We start from the raw sequence: 21,790 nt of genomic DNA on the forward strand, positions 1-21,790 counted from the left end.
CCGGGAGGCGTCCCGACCCGATGCCATGGCCATCTCCATCTGCGGAGGAGCGGCTCTACTCTGAACCCCCCTGGATGACCCAGATACCCGCCGTATCTCTAAAGGAGCCCGGGAGGAAACTCCATTTGGCTTCTTGTACCCCTAATCTGGTTCTTTTGGGTCACCACCCACAGCTCATGAACAAAGGTGAGGGTGGGAAAGTAGAGCCGCCGTACCGAGAGGTTCTCCTACGAGCGCAGCTCTTTCTTCAAGCCGACGGGCCGCTTCACATTCGGCTACAAACCGTTCTAGCGAGAGCTGGAGATCACGGTCCGAACGGACGGAAAACCAGATTCTCAAGTCACCCTCACTGCGTCTGCAGATTCTCTGATGGAGAGTCCGTGACAAACACAGAAGTCCATTACAGACCACCTCTGGGTTCAGTTCGGGTTAGGGTCAGGTGTACTCTGCCAAAGCAGAGAGGCCCAGACTTCCTCCTACCCAGAAACTCTTCCAGGGGGATCCCAAGGTTCCCGGGTCAGCCGAGAGGTATGGCCCTTCCAGTGTGTCTTGGTTGTTCCCAGGGCCTCCTCCCAGTCGCACATGCCCAGAAGACCTAACCAGGGAGGTGTCCAGGACGCATCCTGACCAGATGCCCAAGCCACCTTATCTAGTTCCTCTCCATGTGAAGCAAGCAGCGGCTCTTCTCCGAGCCCCTCCCGGACGGCCGAGCATGTCACCCTATCTCTCGGGGAGGCCCGGACACCCTGCGGAGAAAACTCATTTCAGCCGCTTCGATCCGTGACCTTATTCTTTCAATCATGACCCACAGCTCGTGACCATAGGTGAGAGTAGGAACGTAGATCGACCGTTAAATTGAGAGCTTCACCTTTTGGCTCAGCTCCTTCTTCACCAACACAGAGTCTGCGTCCCTGCTGACGCTGCACTGATCCACCTGTCGATCTCCTGCTCCAGCCTTCCTTCACTTGGAAACAAGATAGAGCCGCTAAACCTGAATATAATTCTCTATGTATACTATCACATGCATTTGATGTGTCAAATTTTTAATACTTAGCCTGTTAAAGCCACAATATCATCTAAAGACAAGCATACTTGCATGTTTGATATGTGTTGTAACCTCTTCATGTATACTCACTCCCGATAATCAATACTTTTGACTCCCAGATAGGATGAATGGGCTGCCGGTGTCATTAGCTTGTGGTCACGGCGGCTGAGGTGTGAACGTGTGTCAGATGGTCTGGTGGACAATTTAGCAGACAACTTTTTGGAAATGCCTTCACCTTCTGGGAGAAACACACACACACACACACACACGTACACACACACATACAGACACAAACTGCAGAGAATCAGAATTGTGACGAACGAAGGTATGAACCCAAAGGCAACACCAAGACTCGGTACCAACAGAGTGAGTTCAGAGCAGGTTTACTGTGTGTCTGGTAGCAGGTGAACAGTTAGCGGAAGCGACACACAGATGAGGGAGGGGAATGGAAGGCGGGCATGGTTGAAGGGGAAACGACACACACTCACGCCATGGTTTTTAAGTCCGCACTAATTGTCTGCAATGAGCCACAGCCACGAGTCAAGGGATGATGCCAGACAGGGTCCATTTTTAGCACTAATATCTTTCCAAATTCTACCCAAAAAATGATGCTGACTGTCAAAAAATCGTAAACACCATCGCCGCCCCACGACTGGTCCCTTTGAACACCAGAGATGGAGCACTTTGCAGGACGTTGTGTCCTGCTGGAGCTGATCCCAGTACAGTTGCTATCAGCTACTGCTTGCAGGACTGGGTCCTGGCCCCGCCTGCACCGCCCCCCTCCTCAGGCCTTGGAGCAGCAGCTCAAGATAAGCTCCACGGATCCCCTTCTTAGGCAGAGTTGACAGGCGGGCGAGTCTGCAGCCCCCAGGTGAACAGATTGGAGGGTTTGGGAGGACGTCATACGCTGACTGGACCAGGAACTTGAAGCGGAGCGGCTCCAATCGCCACATTTCTGCCGGCATGATTTTGCGGCCAACTGTATGTTCCCACTCGATCCAGGCCCCCCGCTTGCTCCTGCCCACCATCCTGCTGAGGCGGCGTCTTCCTCTTCCGCCGCACCTCGGCCTGGATTAACACACACCTCTCCTTCCCCTGGCTGTGCAGAACGGAGGTGTCGTGGTCTCCCGAACCCTGATCGCCCAATTGGTCGTTCCCGGTAGGATGTTGTGCCGCAGCCTCGCCTCCGCTCGGTAGACCGCCTCCTTAAAACACATCTTTTTATTTTTGGGGGTTTTTGGAAACAGCGATACTTTCGATAACATTCTTGAATCCTATTTTTCCATCCGTTTATGAGGGAAGTCAGGTTTGATGTAGCCGAGGATGTGGCCTCTAGAATGAGAACCCGTTGTGATTGCATCATTTCTCGAAAACACCGTCTCAAAAACACGGATACATTTAAAAGCCAGGAACAAATGGTTTTGTAATTTTTCACATTTCAAGTTCACTCATGTCCGTCAATACTGAAAACTAATCCATGAAATGGATACAGAAAAAAACATCAGTCATTTCATAGTTTTCGTCAAGTAAGATGTGGATTGAGATGCAAACGTTATGTGGTTGGTGTAAAACACAAAAAGAGACGTCTGCTGAAAAAAGGAGTGTGAATCAAACTATGAGTACCAGCGGTGTGCGGTTATATTTTGAAATTGATAAATCATAGAGCAAAGTTGAACTTTTGTTCACATTGGAGATTAGATACAGAACATAGATAGATAGATGTGTGTGTGTGTGTGTTTCTACTTGATTTCTTGATTTCTAACTCAAGTTCATAGAGTGTCTGCTCCCATCTTGCCGTGCGTCCTCTCAGCAGCGAGCAGCCAGTCTCTCCTGCGCTGGCCAAGCAGACACATGCCCTCTGTCTGCTTGGCCAGCAGGGAAGCTTCCTGTGCAGATGCACCGCAGCGCCTGCACAACAGGTACGGCTCGAGCTGTGAGCATTGCATCTTTGACGGGACGAGCGCGGACCCTCAGGTGTGCTGACCCGAGTGCAGCAGGAATCCCACAGCTTCAGGAATTAATAGCGGCGTTACGCAGGTGGTAAAGAAGCTAACGGGGGTTACGGTCGACGGTGACGTGATCGGTGCGGAGCGTGTAAAGTTTGCGGGCTGAGAAGGAGGTGATCTTTGCGGAAGGAGCCGATTGTAGAAGTTCTATGTAAGGTGTGCCTGGGAACAGCAGCAAGCACAGCGGGAGCAGTGGTCGGGGCAGATGGTGGGCACAGCGAGCCAACCGAACGGCAGTCACTTTGGATACGGTGTGATGGTACTGGTACCCATGATAGTAACCACTTTGGGACGCTCGCAGAGCTCCTTGACAAATGGCCAAGGTTGCCAATGGTGCCTTTAAACATGTCCACTTCCTGGCATCCCACATTACATTCCCCCTACAGAACGTCCTCCCCTCTTGCTGACTCATTCTAGACATTTGATAGTTGGCAGATCCTTTTCTGCCATCTATTGATCAATCTTAGTGGGCTTGGAATCCGTGTATGTTAATTCATGATATTAACTTCAAATTAAAGGTGTGAGAAGTCCCACAGGGGATCCTATTCATCTGAGTAGAACCCGTTGGCTGCTGTTGACGGGTGTAAATGAGACACGACTGAGTCCAAAACAAACAGTGTCTATTTGCAGGAAGCTCTCTCTTGTCTTTCAGTGGCGCTTTGGCCTTCATGATGGTTGTGTGTTTGACGAGAGGCGCCAAACTGAAACTCGTTCCCGCTCATTTACTTTGAGCCTCTTCTGTTTTTTCACAGACCGTCACATCAACCGCATTGAACACAAATACAACACTATTTTTGGTTTGATTAGAATTCAGTCAGTGGAACATCTTGTTTTGGGGAAATGGGTTTTTAAACTTTCATATTTTCCTTCACTTTAAACTGACATTATCAGCCGGTAAAAGTGACTAAAATAAGGATAAAGTGTGAGTTGAGAGTGCAGCTTGTCCCAGCCTTGACCGAGGAAGGTAAAAGGGAAGAACATTTCCAGGTGCCGTCGACTGGAAATCTTCTGAAATCATATCATGGGAGACCAGCTGGTTTTTGCAAATATTGTATCTTTAATAGTGCATGAAATATTGCTGAAAAATGATGAAACCTGGGACTCCATGTATATATTCAGACCACATAAACATGGAATACTTATATTTCATATGTTGTAACTATTTTGATCCATCTTCACCACTCTTTCATACGCCTCTCTTCTGGATGAGAGTAATGCACAAAGAAATGATTTGTACCCTCCCCATCACACACACACACACACACACACACACACACACACACACACGTGCGCGCATGGCAACTTCTATTATCAACCGAGCTCGAGCAGAGAATCATTGATGAGCCCATTGACATCTTCAACTTTCCATGTATTAATGGTGAATAGAGGCAGATTATACCACCTATTTATGCAATTTATTCTCATCAAAACCTCCATTGCCACCCATCAAGGTAAAAGAGGGTGTCTTGTTAAAATCCTTTTTGCGCTCAGAGCGTTGCCTAATCTTCAGGTAGTGGTTATGGGGATGCAGCATTGACAGCTCTCTCTCTCTTTCTGCATCTGGCTTTTTACCCACTGCCTCTTAAGTCTCCAGGTTCTGCAGCAGTAACAGGAGACGGCTCAGGATACTTACCACTACAACAATCAGTCAGATAGAGGGGGGGCAGCCCAAAATACAGCATCCATCGTCTTTGTTGGGCGATAAGGGCGGCGGCGGGGAGCCGTCCTGGAAGTCGAACAATCTGAGAACGATATTATAGGTCGGTAAACACGGATGCCATAAGACGCCGCAAGATTTGCTTCTTTCACAATTTTTTTTTTCCTTTTTTTTTTTCCCAGCTGGTTGGAGTGAGAGGCACAATGAGGCGGAGGAGGCGTTAAGAGCGATTAAATTTTATAGACAAAATGAAGGGCAGGAAAAGACAGACAAGGAGGTGGAGGAGGTGCTGGGACAGGACAATGTGTGGAAAGAGGAAGAAAAGGCAAGAAGGGACCACAAAGAGGCAGAAGAAAAGGTAGAAGACGACATTCGCAGCCTCACTCTCGCCTCCAAATACACCTGATGCTACTATGAGTTCCAGCTCAAAGATGTCGACTCAAGCGCCAGCCGAGTGTCACAGTTTGCTCACTGATGCACTGATATGAGCAGGAACTGTATGTGTTCTGAAAACCTGCTCAACAAAATCACTCTCAGATCATGAGACAAAGCAAGTTCTCCATGCAGTGCAACACTGAAGTATTCTTCTCTATTTTGAGACATGGATACCATCCTGGAGAAATATACTGTTATTTTGAAGAAGATACAAGCCAGGGGGAAACCCTCTTGCGAGCAGTCACCTTCTCACAATCCTAGCAACGTGATAAAATCAGCAGTTAGAAACCACATCCACCTGCGCGTCCAGTTAGAATGGGGTCGTTAGACTTTGCAGTCAAATTTCTGGACTCTTTTTCTGGACCGTCGCAAATAGCCTGTGAATAGCAATGATGGCCAGTGAACCCAAGTGAACCTCTGGCTTGAAGTGTGTTGAGTCCAACTCACGGCAGAGCAGTTTTGCAGACGGTCCAAAGACCATGTGCACGTTACATCCTTCATGTGAACTATATCAGATTGACAAACCAGTCAAAATACAATTGTCTAACAGGCAGTAACAACCACCAGTCCATAATCTCACTCACAGAAAAATTGCTATATGATTGTAATTATTTAGGACTTGTACATCTGCAGATACTAATGAATAATTGTTTATTAACTGACCAAATGTGATTGTGTTTCAGTATTTCAGAGAGTCTAATACTGAATAGAACTGAACCAGGTGGTGGGAATCTTGTCTTCACAAATGTTCTACGCAGATAGAGTACGTGGAGTGTTGATGATTTAGGAGGGACTCCAGCTTGAGAAGAAGTCCTTTGAGTCCAATCCAAGAATGGACTTTTTTCCTGTCCGACCGCTGGCGAGAAGCACAAGAAGTACGGCTGCATTCTGCATCCGTGCATGAGAGGAGGGAGCACTCTCACCTGGCTTGCCGCTGCTTTGTGGAGATAAAAGATGCTGTGTGTTTTTACCTGCATATGTTTCTGTCACTTTGTATCTGGAAACTGCACCAGGGGGCCGCCTGATAGCGCCACTCCAAATAAGCTTACCACAGCCAGGCGTGTGTGTTCTCCTTTCAGGGCTGCCGCTGATGAAGGGCGAGGCAGCACACCTGGAGGCTCTTTAAGGACCTTCCAATCTTCTTGTCAGCATGAAACCCTGGGACTGATGCCTGAACAAACAGCTCATTTTCCTGATACAAATAACAGTCTGATCAATGGTTTATATAATATATATATATATATACAGAAAATAGAGAGTGGGGAGGATAGATAGAAAATAAAAGAAATATCCATCCTTGATGGAAAATTGCAGGTCTTCTTCTATATAGATGGAATGTTCCCATATTACGGTCTCACTGTTTTCAGTATTTCCTCTCTTCTGTCGGCGGTCTCTGCCTGAGTTGACATTTAGTGAAGATAAAATATTGTGGTATTGTTGTATGTCTCATGCCGTAGTGGGTAATTAGAGTAGAGAAGTCATTTATTCAATGATCATGCTCTTCAATAAATGCAGAGGTTACAAACCAAGCGATTGCAGAAAAACCTCAGGGATTGTTTACTGGTGCAGACAGTGCTGTTTGCGGTGCCTCCCCATCGTGCACTCCTGTCGTGCAAAAGTGCAGCACGGGTTAGTGCATCACATGTGGGCCTGTATAGGACACTTACATGAGCATTTGGCCATTCAAGCGTCAAACTATAGGAGGCAAACAAAGTTCTGACTGCCAAAGCAAACGATGCTGAAGAGTCTCCCCACAACAAAATATCACCCTGAGCCACCGGTGGACGGCAGCAGCCTCCTGCCTGGACTCCCAGTGCCCAGCTCGCCTGGCTTCCATTTCCCCGTCCCACCAGTGGATGCTAGCATTCTCCTCACTGGCCTCCCAGTACTGATCTTGCCTGCCTTCGTCTGCTGTTGTGAACTGTTCACCAGCTGCTGGAACCTCAAGGCAGCTGTTTCTCTGTCGGTTGGCGTGGAGGCTTGATGTTGCATCTGTACACGCCACAACCAACACATATAGAAGTCTGCCGTTAGTCTACCTGCCTGCTCCTGCCTCCGCTCTTAGAAGGTACTCTACGTTCCTGCCTCTTCTGGAAGAAGAAGCATTCGCTACATCCATTTCCATCCTTGTTGCAAAGTCTAGCAGCACCTGTTCCTCTGTCTTCCTTCCCTGGAGGCCAAACCTGACCTTCAGTTCCTGCACCAACATGTGCATTGGATCTGCACCAATTACTGCTCTCTCACCCCTGGGAATATTCTGCGTCACTTCATCAAACCCTCGCCAAAAGACTCAAAAAACCCTTAAAATCTAATTTTTGAATTTATTTAGCTCAGTAAGGTAGTTCAAATAAATGATGGTTGATTTCTAAAATGGGACAGGAGTCGCTCTCACTGCTTTTCCAGCCATACACATTATTTATTTTATGAAATGAGGCAGTTTCTCCCAAGTATATGTGGAAACTTTCACTTTGCCATTTTAGGCCTGAAAACAGGCCACAAATATTGGTATTACAAGCTTTAATTTTCAATCAAATTATTTTTGCAATATGTGAAAATAGCCAACAATAATGTATCTTCCCAAGTGAGTCCCAGTCTGCAGTATTAGTTCATTTCTTGTCTCAGAGTTACTTCAAAAACCCTATTTTATATTATCATTATTATTATTATTACTATCATTGTTATTGCTGTTGTTGTTGTTGTTATCGCCACAGTTGTTATAACCCCAGCCCTGCCTTTTTTTTTTTTCCTATATGCCGTTCTCCTCTTTTGTGCGCCGGATGGTATAATCATCCAGTAAAGCTTGCAACTTGCTAACTTGAGGAATACCACCGCCATCACACACACACGCACACACACACACGCACACGCACACACACACACACACACACACACACACACACACACACACACACACTCACACATATATGCGCAAACGCGCACACACGTAAACAAACAGTGCTGGGGATCCTAGACATTCACGGGTTGATGATTCCAATAATCCCAGTTCAAATACAATTCCTGGATCACAGGATTTAAATGACATTATATAGAAATTAGATTTCACATCTATAGCAACTAAACCTCCCATCTGTTTCTAATTACGATAGTTTCCCAGGTCCTTTCTGAATCCCTCCACCCCCCCGACCCAAATCCGCGCCAGTTTCTTTCTTCCATTTTCCCCCTTTTATTCATTCTGCTTGAATACAAACCGGGATATTCTTCCCCGGCACAATACATCTATTAGATTGAAAGCAACCCAAGAGATACCGTATATTCTCACCAGTGGCTCCTGGGTGAAATAGAATTGCTTAACTAACGGTGGGCAGTCTTAGAGGGAATCAGAAGGTGGTGCATCCTGAAATCTCCCTTTCACCTTACAGTATTTTTTGGAAGGTAGCGAAGCCCGGCTCTCTCATTTGAAGTCATTTGTTTTCACACTCCGATGTGACCTTGGACCGACGTGACCTGGTTGTGCGTCTGTGCTGGTGTGTCGTCACGATGCCGCACTCACCCTGACCCTCACCCAGCTCGTCTCACGCCGCCGCCGCTGGAGAAATCCAAAATGTGTGTGTGCGTGGATGTTTCCGCCTCAAGCAGCGGCCCTTGTCGCCGTCCATCGGCCCCGAAGCATTTTAACATGATTTGATCGTAAGACGTTTTTCTTTGTGGAAATATTTGCAGCGACTTCCTGTGTACAGCAGCGCACAGCCTTGGTTATTGTTCCAAGAACGGAGTTAAGGGTCACACGTTCACCTCAATGCCCGTCTCTTTCTATTTAATTCCCCCACCGTGTCACTTCCTCGCCACCGTTGTCACGGCAAAAGACGTATCGTTCTTTTATAAACACGGTCTTCTGAGGAAAACCTCTGTTTTCAAGTAACACTGTTGTCGGTTTCTACGGAATGTGTAAGAATTCTGTTTTAGAAATGCAAAAACAAATGTGCACGATCTTTGTTTTTGTTGCTTAAATTCTCCTCTTAATATAACAGTTTCCAGCCTTGGGGTCTTCAGAAAGCTAAAAAGCGAAGCCCCTTCCTCCTGCTCATAATATACAAAGGCGTTCTCTGTGAGAGCGAGTGGAGATGGGCTGAGATAAAAGGGTCCTGACGAATCCTGATTAGATCAGCTCCCATGTTTGTCTTCCAGTATCAGGATTTGCATGATTTATTGGAGTGTGTTTACGCTGTGTGTCGGGGTGCTAACTCTCCCACCACGTCCGCAGAGGGGCGAGACGTTCCACTTAACTTTTGTACATCCAGGTAGGAGTTCTTGGCTTCCTTGGGAGGCCAGTGTTTCCCTGCAGTCAGTTTCCTGACGCCTCGGTCCACCCACAGCTCTGGGGGAGACTGTTGATACTCCTTGATATTCAGCGCCGTGACTGAACACAAGTGACTCGCAGACAGAAAAGTAATAAGCTGTCGTATCTGAGATAGAGGTGTTTGATTTTAAGGAGGGGCAGCAGATTTTTATTTTTTTTTTTTTCACAAAGGTTGTGATAATGAACAGATTTAATTGAAATCAAAATGAAACAAACCCCATATGCATACAAAAGGAAACATGGAACCACACAAACAGCATCATTTATATATAATATTGCATTGAGCAAAATGAAAGCCAATTTCCTGAAGAAGTAGGAGACATATAATTGCTTTTTTTTTACAATTTCCTCACAATTTTCAGCTTTCATTTAGAAATAATTCTGTGCACTATTTTATTGTGTACTATTGTTTTACCCACCTTTAAATCTATTATTAAAATTTGAAGGCAGAAATTGCCTGTAAATTCCAAGTGTGAAAGTGATCCTGTGAGTTAAAATTCTCACTTGATTCACCCTCTAATTTTCCCAGTAAAAGCCTTTTCAAATCACTGCGAGGTGGAAATGTAACGCATCAACTAGAAAATCCACATACAAATTTGCCGCATGGCAACTCTGCAAATTCAAATGATGCTACGCTAGCTATGCTATGATGTGTTCTGCTGAATTTCCAATATTGTTCCCCAGAGCAGTCCATTTATCCCTCCTCGCCACTAAAACACTACGATGGAAATTATCTTTTCCGATGCCGTTTATGTGGCCATGATGAGAAAAAATACAATTATAAAAAAACAAGTCTTGATAAAAACAAACGGACTAATGACACAAAAGTGTTTGTGTTTGACTGTTTAACTGTTTAACAACAACAGTTTAACAACCGTTTAATTGTTTAACTTAAAAAATGGGGCTACGATGTCAGTGGAAAAATATCCTGAAATCATATCTTTATGTTATGAAGAGGTTGAGGCAAAGATTAAGCTGTGGTTTGAATATGGGTTCAACATGTTCAGTTAAAGTCTGACAAAACCAACTCGGAAGGAAAAGGATGAACCGTAAACGAAATGGCAACAAGACAAGCAATGAGATTTCATCCGTTTGCGGAGTGGAAGGAGCGTGAAAATGTAAAGCGCATCTGAGGTCCACCTCCTCCTCCGCCTCCTGCTCTCTGAGCTCAGCTGGGTGTCCTAAGTAGGGGTCAAGGTGGGTGCTGTTCACTTAAAACACTGCTGACCATCATTCTGCCAAGCTGGCTAATTTACAGCCCGGCCCTCCTCCATCCTGCCGCCTCGACCTCACCGCAAACAACACCTCCTGCGCGCGCTCTCGCTCATTCTCTATTTATCTCCGTTGCTCTCTTCCTCTCCCGCTGCATGTAGATGACGCCGGCGGCACGCTCCACCGGAGACAAATCAGACGTTCTCGGCAATGTCGTCATAAAACATCCCCCGGGAAGGTCGTGACCTCCTCACCCCTTCAACTCATCTGCAGGCACAAGAAGACCGGTAAGCCGGAGGGCTCTTCATGCCCGGACATAACTAGCTCCTCCGAGGTACAACGAGGGAAACAAAGGCAGAGAATTTAGTGAAAGAGAGAGAAAGTTAAGAAAATCTTTCCTTCTTTCTTAACGTGTCTCTCCTTCCCCTGCTCTGTATTTCTAGCGACCCGCCCAAACTAAGCCACAGAGATTTTCTCCGTTAAATCGGTCATTGTCAACACAGTTCAAGTAAGATATAGTGGATCAAAACATCGGTCTCGCTCAACAACTCACACGCATTCAGCATGCAATACTATACCAAACAATACTATTCTGATATGAAACCGATAGAAAAAAAATAAATAAGAAATAATAGTCATTTTAAAATATGGAAATGAATAACCTTTTTTTTTTTTTTAATCGAACAAATATCGATTTTAACGTGGTCCTCTTTCTTATCTCAGTCAGCCGCTGAGACAGAGTGTTCACTTGATCTGACGCCACGATTCCATGACGCTTTGGCACAAGCTCGCCACCAAAAGTCCTCGCAAGGCGTCCCTTTCTGACGCTCGCCTCACGCTGACGCCGGGAGCGTTTCGGTGAAACCAAAACTCTTTCCTGCAGAACGTTCAATTTACACCATGTTGGCCCGTCTTGGGTTTTTTGTAAACCAACTTCCCTGGTGAGGGCCGGTATGTCGCTGGGAGCTCTCCGCCTCGCTCGGGTTGCTTCTGCCACCAGTTTGCACCGGAGCACCGATACACACCGGGGAGAGGAACTTGGGGATTTTGAGCCATTGTTCACTATAATCGAATGAATTACATAAATGTAAATAAGAGACAATTCCTTATTACTACCAACATAACAAAGTAGGACGAGAGCGTGTGTGTCGGTGGTCGAGTCACACCTGATACGTACAGCACGAGATGACGTGATATCCAAAGAATATTTGACCAACAGAGAACTTTGCAGATGAAGATTATATTTTCAGGCAATGTGGAGAAAAGCTCATGCATGCTTTAAACAAACATGGTGTTTCCCCGCGTGCAAGTCGCATCCCATGTCTAAACTATTTCCAGCCGCTGAAATCTACCTGACCTGCCGTCCCCCGTGTACAAGTGACGGCCAGCGACAATCAAATTTGACCTATTTGTATTTCACGTCAACAACCCTGGCATGAACCATAGCAGTCACAGAGGAGAAACCGGGATCTTTATCAGCTCCGATGCAGACGTGTTATTATAAACAAGGACAGAGGCTCGGTGCTTCGTCTCGGGCGAAGACGTGTCGCTCGGTTACATTTAGGAAATGGAGTTCGGTCAATATAGTGGGAGTGGCATAAAAGTACCTCCAACACTTGAAATTATTCCCACAAGTGGTTTTGCAAACGTGCAGAGCCAAGATTGTTGTCAAAGCTCATCATGACTTAAATTCTCTCCTCGAGGAAGTTTCGCCTCTCGTCCGAGAGGCTTCTTGAGTTCCAACGGACGCTCAGATGAATCTCCAAATGGACCGAGAACCTTCACAGACGCCGAGCCGAGATTATACCCGACACCCGGGGTTTAATCTAAGCATAACGTTTAATTCCTGGAAAGATGATCCCATTGGGTTTCAAACCTTCGTGGTCAAACACAGATTTAATCTCCAGCGTCAGACTCCGTATTTCGCCGCTCTCACAACCTGATGGAACCATCAGCCAGAAAGCGAGCAGGAGTTGCTGCTCTCGTACCAATCTGGGGAGCCTTGACACACAGAAAGACAAACAATTTGGCCTCCTGCCTACAGTCACAGCACTGTGAGTCAGAAGGGATTGAACCTGGGAATTACTGTGTGTGTGTGTGTGTGTGTGTGTGTGTGTGTGTGTGTGTGTGTGTGTGTGAGACAGACAGACAGAGAGAGAGAGTCGTAGCTGCGATGCCTCTAATTAAGTGAGCACAAAGAAGCGTTATTTTTGACAGTAAGGGTGTGTTCAAATGAACAATGTCAGATCCATGCAGACAACCATCTATTTGCCAACCTATAGTTTATTCTATGAATGTTAAGGATGTTTTCTCTCAACGACTCGGATATATTTTCACTGTATTCTTTGCATTTAGACAGCTTCTTATTTGTCCTTGCGATGAGTAGAGGTTGTGTGCATGTGGTTCGCCGGGGTTCCTCGGCCTGCTTTGAATATCAAGACCGGCGCCGTAAGACTCTAAGGCTTTTGACAAGGACAAAGGGAAATGGGGTCGTGCGGTGAAATGGTTAATGTGAATCTTAATAGAGACGGCAATGTCATTATCTCCAAATCCGCTGAGCCCTCTCGACCAGGGGTCACGGCGGCGTCGGCCACTTTACATCCCGAGCGCGTCGGGCCGACAAACCAGAGGCATGACCGCCCATCCCAACTGCGGGATTTGCATCGTTTTCCACCAAATTTGGTAAGCGGATGAGGGCTCATAAAGGTATTGAGAATTGAGGAATTTGTCTGAGAGACATGGCCAAAGTCAACAAGCTAATTTTAGCTTTCAGCCACAGGACACGGTCTATGTCAAAGCGCCGAAAGCACCCCAATAATATTGCTTTGTTCGCCGAAACACCATGTTAGGGGAAACGTTCTGTTTAAATGAAACAAGTGCTGTCAGATTTATACACTACCGCGGTTTCCAGCCACCCTTGATAATCCCTTCCCGGAAAAAAAAACCTTTCATTCAAAGGAAATATTGCCTATATAGGCCTAATAAATTATAAATGCTCGTGTGAATCCTCTGTCATTTGGACAGAATCACAAGCGTCTAGCAAAGGCTCTGGCAAAATCTGATTATTGGCCGCGTCTTATCATGTAGGCACGTTTTTTTTTTCAGCCACCAAAAAGTGTCAGCGAACCTCCTGAGAAACGCACGCTTATTCATATGTAGTTATTCAGGTAGGCGGTGAATTCCACTTACTTTTTAAGATTAGCATGTAGCATGAGGGGAAAATATGACCAACCGGCTCTGTATTTTCAACACTTCTTGTTGCAAACATTGAGAAATGTACGTTGGTAGAAGAGACGAGTTGGACGACCTCGCGTGCGGCGTTGAAAGGCTGCAAGACCATGATGACTTCAAAATTGATTCCCATTGATTGATTCGCTTGCCTCAGGTTAGAATTTGCAAAAACAAAAATGTGTTGCAAAAGCATTCATTCTGGTAGAGATGAGCCTAAAAAGGCCACATCATTCTAATTCGTGTTTAAGAATGGAGTGATTTTTGTTAATGGCTGTCAATGCATGATGGTCTCGACAGAAACCGTGACTATCTTTGACTTTGGCAGCGCCGAAACGACAAAACACAACAACATATCCACAAGGGTTAATTCAAAGTTCCTGTGAAAGTGCGTTTTGTATTTGATTGGAGATAATTAAAATCTGTTAAAAATAAAGAATGCTTGAGGAAGAATATTGTCTTATTTTAAAGTGCCATAAAAATGTGAGGAACACTGCGTCTGGCTTCTGGGTCAGAAATCAGCGAAACCTTCAATACTATATCGCGTGCATTTGAGGATTTAAGCTTTTGAACAGGCGTCCGACGGTTGTTGTCCTCATCCGAGGATCTCAAATTTGTGAAGAATATTGTTTTTTTCTCCATCCTGAACTCCCATGTGACTGCCTTCATCAGCTGACCGTGGTGGGTGTTGGGGTTCGCTTGGCTCCAAACACCTCGCATGATAGGGATTTTTCTTTCGCATAAAGAAAAAAACAAATAGAAAATCAAAACATCTATTCTCAAGGAACGATCACCGCTTTCTATTTCTTTCTTTTTGGTGATAATGACATGTCCTTGGGCGATGCTAAAGAGTCAGCCTTGCTTCTCTAATTTCAGTGTGCATTCTATTTCATAGAGCCGTAGATTTACATCATGTGAGAAAATGTGCCGTGGCGGTAAATTACAAACATTCAGACGGCGTTGCTTCGTTGCACAATGCCTCTTTCATTTAATTGCAGAAGTGAAAACTTTATGAATCAACAACAACTAACTGTATTGTAATTCTTAGGTGGCGTGTGTCGTACGCCAGAGTATCTGTAGTAATATAAATAACCAGACCCTGGCTCGTGGCTTTTCCTTTTCTAGACATGTCGGAAGCCATTAGTGTTCAGAACCTTCAGGAGGAGCTAAAGGCTACGAATGCTACAAGTTTTATGGCAGCAGGTCCGGGCCTGGACCGCCGTCGCTCAGATGTTGGCAGCGGGCCGAGGCCAGAGACCAAGGGTGTGAACAAAACTTCTTCTTCTTTTTTTTTTTTTTTTTGGTTTTCAACTGTAATTCTGAGTTAAACAGGAAAATCATTTTATCCACCTGAGTATCATTCTTGGCTCAAACATTCGTCTCTGTCCTGTTGAAATATCGCAAATCTCTCAGATTATGTTTGATAACAGTGCATGTCGTGCAGCTATTTTTCCTAAATCCTATTTTTCCTCATAGCATTTCAATATACTTGCCAGTTCTTATTTTGTTGTCTATATAGCTAAATTATTAACCCCTTTTATGCAGGGAATGTAAAATGGTGGAATAGATCATGTCACTGTGACAAACTCCTCATTCTAAAATTCGAGACATCATGTTGCCATTTTGTGACGCCTGTAAAAATATTTTCCTCATTTTTTCAGATCAACTGTGTTTTTTTTTCTGGATTGTCATTTCCTTCCCTTGACACATTTAACTACATTTCCCATATTTTTTGAATTATTCATCATTACGTTCTTCTCATTGTCAGGATTTTTCACTTTCATTATTTCATCTACCTATGTATTGATTTTTAATCTCACTCTCTCTCTCCATGTATCTATATATATATATATATATATAGATATATATATATATATATGTGTGTGTATATATATATATATATATATATATACACATATACAGATAGATAGATAGATAGATAGATAGATAGATAGATAGATAGATAGATAGATAGATATACATAGAAAGAGAGATGGCTATTCAGCTCATTGATAGTTTAATAACGCCTCATGTGTGATGTCCTGGTGTCTGAAGCGGCCGCTGGGAGGTCCAGTGAGCCTTTGCACACGGTGTTGTTATTTGCGGGACGGGGTTCGTCCTGCGTGGCAGGAACCTGCGGCTCCATCAGGGCCCGGACTCTTCTTGGAATCCTGATAAAAGTACAATTCGGGAATGTTGGCTCCGACGCAGCGGGGTTTATTTTTTCTTTGCGTTCAGCCGTAGGTTTCGGGTTACGATCCGAGTGGGGACCCGGTGGTTGAATCCCCGGCGCTCGGTCCCCTGCGTGGGGCCCGCAGGAGCCCTAAATCCCCGCCGCTCTTCCTCCCCGCGGCCGCCCCGTGACGCGCGGCGTGACGAGCGGCGCGGCGCTTTGCCTATGCATTAGCCATCTATTTCTCTCGGCTGACAGCCCTCCGACATAAAACCGTAAGGCGAAGGTAAAATATCTGTCTCCTGGCGAAAATAAAGCTTTGCCCGCTCACTGATCTATTGGATATAAAAGTAGAGTCGCGGCTTTGGCGCGGCTTTGCCTTTTGCGCACACAAAGCGAGATGAAGACGGATCGCAGGGGAAAGGCGGCGGCGGCAAAACAACACAACACAACACAACACAACACAACACAACACAACACAACACAACACAACAGCCTCCCCCAGCCCCCCTCCACCTGTGCGTCGGGACGGCCGCCCTCGTCAGTGGCGTGTCAGCGTCCATCATCCGGCGAGGGAGAAACTCGCACGCCTTTTCATTCAATCATTAGAAGACGAGGAGCTCGTTGAAGTTCAATCAACCTGATTAATTCGTCTATGTCGGATTTCTATGTCGTTTCCTAGCTTTGAAAACACGCTTGTATTTCAGGACGCTTCTTCGCCGAATCTCTCCCGATCTTTTCCCTCCTCCTCCTCCCTCGGCCTTCCGCAGCTCCTCCTGCGTCCGCAGCCGCCGCCGCACCGGAGCTGCGGCTCCTCTCGGTTCAAACGCACGCTGGGAAACATTTCACGTCGCTAGAATTTCAAACACGTTTGGGATAATATGAAGAAAATTAAAATTGAAATTTTCCCTCCGCGCCACGAAAAAAGGCTCCTTCCCGTTTACTCTATTTCATTTCCGCTAACATCATTTTAATATAATTACGTCTAAATAAAAAAAGGAGATTCGATTGATTTTTGTTTTATTTTGACGACTCTTGTCGAGCCGTATAAATCTTTTACAACGAAGACCTCTTCAACTTTGGAGCTTTTAAAGATTAAAAATACTGCAAGGCTACAATAAGACTCGTGAATAGACTGCAAAACATTTGACGATTTACAATAATAAAATCTACAGGATATTATTATTATTATTAAATAAACATCTGGCGCCTCAATTACTTAAAAGTGCTTCATCATTAAAACGAAGAAAGCATGGTGTGTGTGTGTGTGTGTGTGTGTGTGTGTGTGTGTGTGTGTGTGTGTGTGTGTGTGTGTGTTCTGCGGGGAGCAGTCCCGCAGATGCGGGTATCAGCAGAGGCCAGCTCTCGGTGCGTCCCGCCCGCCCGCGGCGTCTGCGTGCGTGTATCTTCCTATCTGGCTCTGCAGCCACGCATTTCGTCCCCTGAGCTTTCGGCCGGCGGGCGATAATATCTCAAAGGGCTGCTTATTACAATACATGAAATGATAATCATTAGCCCCGCACCCCCCCCCGCACCCCCCGCACCCCCCGCACCTTCAGCTGCAGAATAAGCGAAAGCGACGCCTTATCGAGACGAGGTGAGCCTTTTCTTATCAACTCAGTGTTTTCGATGCCAAACGTTTTCAAATGACTTTTCATCCTGATTCGGTGTGTTTTATTAGATGCGCCGGTGTTTGGTTTTTTTTTAAACAAAAAGTGAGACGTTGCAGTTTGACGGGCGACGGCTGCGTTTTCCAGCGGCGTTAAAATCGAAGAAAGTTGTTGATTTGGCTTCGTTTCCTCGGCCGACACAACGATTAGAGAAAATCAAACTGTCCACCGAGGAGGGAGGCGGACGGCGGCCGCCCGCCGAGCTCTTCCTCCGCCTGCAGCCGCTTCATTTCCTCCGCACTTCAACCGGAGCACGCAAATTATCTGGCCTCGTCAATAATTCCAGGTTCACAAATTACGGGGGAGATAAATTCAGATTTAAAAAAAAAACGTAGACGCACCGTGCTTTGGTTTGGTTCACCCCGTGGGGGGGGTCACGTCACGTCACGTCACGTCACGTCACGGTGCCTGCGGTGATCTGACGGCACTGATGGAGAAACAACTCCCGCCCGTCTATTGTTGGGGAGCGGGTTCGGAGAGTCAGGAGGATCTGTCTGTCTCTATCTATGTGTGTGTGTGTGTGTGTGTGTGTGTGTGTGTGTGTGTGTCTGTGTGTCTGTGTGTGTGTGTGTGTGTGTGTGTGTCTGGCTGAGAGGGGACAGCTGTGGGAGATGATCTATAAATCCCATTGGATTTCTGGGAAGGCGAGCCGGACTGGAGTTGGAAAGTCTGGAAAATGTTTGCGTAGTCGAGTTGCCGTCCGACTCAATAATCCAATTCACATTGGCATATGTTTGACTGCTGATCCACCCGAGGGGGCGGTGGAAATCATGTGAGTTACAGACTGGCCCGCACACACACACACACACACACACACACACACACACACACACACACACACACACACACACACACTTCAAAAAAATATCAGCCAGAGCCTTTTCTGCTGCGTGAGCACCGCGCGTCGTGATGGATGAACCGGCGGCTCCAAGCGGGGGGTGGAGGGGGTGGAGGGGGAGGGGGGCGAATTTGGGTCCTGGGAGTGTGTGATAATACGGCGAGGGATGATTGACAGGCTGGACCCGGCAGACACACACTCCTGCCCCCGCCCAGACAGACGGCTGACTGGGGAAAATGGCGGTAAACGCAGTTTTCAGGCGGTTCGGAAGGAACGCGTTCCATCTTTAAAAGCCACGATATATTTTGTTATCATGCTGTCATTTCTATACACACACATAAACGTGAAATAGATCGGCAGACACACACACACACACACACACACACACACACACACACACACACACACAGAGGGGGGGGGTGACCTCCCTATTTTAAGAAGGCTTGAAATACTGCAGCCATGTTTGTCTGGCTGACTTGTTGGCCACGAGCTCTCACTTGTTTGCTTCTATTGACCTTCAATGTCACAAGGATTCCTCTGACTTTCTGTGCGAGGACGTCACAGGTCCCAAACATTTGCATTTTCACGTCATTCCTCCGTTGTATTTTAACTTCTCCTTTTCATAGACCCTCTGTGAGCAGTTTGTCCTATAAATATATCCTCGCCACGTGATGGTCGGGTTTCCCCTTCGAACCATGAAAGCCGGCGCCCGTTTGCGGTTTTCATCTGTAAAAAAGGACCAAAATCCTGCGAGCGTCCGGTGCAGGGCGACGAGCCGGTCGCTCGCCACGTCCTCGCTCCGAGTGGGCCGAAAGCCCGCGGTTCAGGACGGGCTCGGCCTCCTCGCGGGGAAACCGGAGCCTTTAAGCCCCGACCCCATCTTGTTTTGAGGCTGTTTCCTTCCCCGGCTTTACGTTGTGACATGGCGTCTCTAAACGGAGCCCCGAGGAGGCGGGAGACAAATAAACATGTCACCATTAGAATTAATGATTGTTTGCCTCTTCGCGGCCTCGTTCATTATCTCAGATTCATTATCTCACGGGGCGCCGGTTCACTCGCCGCACTTCATAAAACCCAAATCTCTCGGGCGGCTTTCCGAGTCTCCGGCCCCGAGCGCGGAAGCTTCCCCGTGTTGGCGGCGCGGCGAGGCGAGGCCTGCGGCGAGGCCTGCGCCGCCACGCTCGCGCTTGTGACGCGCACGCTCGGGGAAAACAGGCCTGAGCTTTGAGCGTTTTGGGACGACGGGTTGACAAATAAGAAAGCAAAAGTTTAGTTTGCTTGAGCGCGAATGCCGTCAGAATTAAAAGCGAGACTATAATCTATGGCGAGTAACGGATAAGACTGGGAAGGATAGAATCACTTTGAATTGGATCGAGCCTTCGCGTAGACGGGAGTTACGATATTTTAAGCCTATAGGCTATTTTTTCATTTCCCTTTATTTGTGGATTAATCCGCCTCGGTGCACCCCCGGGCTTATTCTAAATCGGGAAGAGATTATCCCCACTGACAGACTATCGAGGCATCTTCTACACATGGAAATAACAACAACTTTTCTTGCTTACATGCTTACGTGTGGCATTTACACATCTGTGACACCGAAGAGATGTGCAGATTTCTGGAGTTGTCTTTCTTTTTTTTTGTCCTTTTTTTCACGTCATCTTCACAGATCACTGCAAAAAAAAAAAAAAAAAAAAAAAAGAAAAAAGAAAAAAAAAAACCCTCTGTGGCCCAAGACAGGAGGACAGAGGATCCTTGGTGTCTGAGGTTCCTTCCAGGCTGAATTGTCCGCTCGTCACGCATCTCAACGATCCCTCGCTTTCTGTCACTGTGGAAACATGAAACCGCCTCTGACGCAAAGAAAGTGCAAGCCGAGGCTTCGAGACAGGACGTGCACGTCCCAGCGCCTCCACGCACTCTGTCATTTTTAGGTTTAATTCAGCATCACGTGTCGCTCCGCTCCGGGCAGCTTGCGGGCGTCTTGCGTGAGAAGCAGCTCATGAGCTGGACGTTGCGGGACGGAATGAATATCAGTGTCTTCCCACCAGACTGGCAGAGTCACGTGGGTTTTCTTAAACTTCTTCTGCGTGGTCTTCTTCTTCTTCTTCTTCTTCTTCTTCTTTTGTTTGTCTCACCCCCAGAAGAGAGTTTGGGGGACAAAGTCAAATATTGTGAGTACTGTGCGTGAAAAGAGTCTTCAGCTGTCGGTGCGTGAGGCGTCCTCGCCGCGCACATGAAGACACCTTTGGACAGATATGGAGAGGCACTTGAAGATAGCAAAGGACTGATAATCCAGCGGGCGCTTCGCCTCAGGGTGTTATTTACTCACGGCGCACTTGAAGTGGATTGGCCCTCCCCTAATGAATTGTCCGGCGTGTCCGTGGCGTGCGCGGCGGACGGCTTGATCTCCACCAGCTGTCAACTTTAGAGCCTTTCTGTCTTTCACTTCGGCTTCCTTCAGACCAAAGAGACAACCTGAAGGTGTGCGAGGCGCCAGGAAACACCGTGCGCGCAAAGAAGTCTGTGTCACGGAAAAGATCATTCGTTTCAGGCGCGGCCGTCGCTTTCCGTGCACGACCGGAAGTCACACGCTTTGGCATGCTGATTTTTTTCGGAACGATAGAAAGGGGGAGGGAAAAAAAAGTTGTGCGTCGGTTGTCCAACGGACCGTGTCTCCAGCGTCAGGCCTAGAGACGCGCACGCCGTTCAACGCGCACCGTGACGGCTCCTCCGCGTCTACCTGCTCCGGTTCCTCCTCCTGACGCCCGGGAGAGCGTCTGCACGGCGGCCGAGGCACGCCGTCCCTCCCTCCGCCGCGGCGGCCTCCTCACACACGCACGGCGAGTTTGCGGGGACCGGTCGAGGATCGCCGTCGAGCGTGTGGCGCGCACGGAATGCAGAAGCTCGCAGGGTTATGACGAGATGCTTTGACGGTCGCCGGAATGGACGCGGCGCCGATTGGCCGAGCGGCCGCCTGACGTCAGGACGCTGCGAATAAGGCTGCGCCGGAGCTCCGGAGGCAACGCAGAGTCCTGGAGAACCGGCGCGTCCCAGCACACGCACGGCTTTGGAGCGTGCACGGTGACTACAACCGGATCCGATACATTCCAACCAACGGGATCATCAGCGGCAGGGGGAAAGAAAAACTCCTTTTTTTTTTCCTTTCTTTCTTTCTTTTTTCTCCTGTTGGTGATTTATTTTCTCGCCAGGT

General features: G+C 47.0%; 1 long non-coding RNA gene across 1 annotated transcript; it reads right to left on the bottom strand.

Annotated features, from left to right (window-relative positions):
- Positions 1–1,927: 1,927 nt before the first annotated feature.
- Positions 1,928–21,455, bottom strand: LOC147235156 (uncharacterized). Its single transcript, XR_015104308.1, has 2 exons — positions 20,145–21,455; positions 1,928–4,793 (listed from the first exon to the last, which is right to left on the bottom strand). It is a non-coding gene; the product is annotated as an uncharacterized LOC147235156 (long non-coding RNA).
- Between the last annotated feature and the right edge of the window lie 335 nt (positions 21,456–21,790).

Source organism: Fistularia commersonii, chromosome 3 (assembly GCF_037954325.1).
Source record: "Fistularia commersonii isolate RoL2024-O1a breed Wild chromosome 3, RoL_Fcom_v1.0, whole genome shotgun sequence".
Classification (NCBI taxonomy): Eukaryota; Metazoa; Chordata; class Actinopteri; order Syngnathiformes; family Fistulariidae; genus Fistularia; species Fistularia commersonii.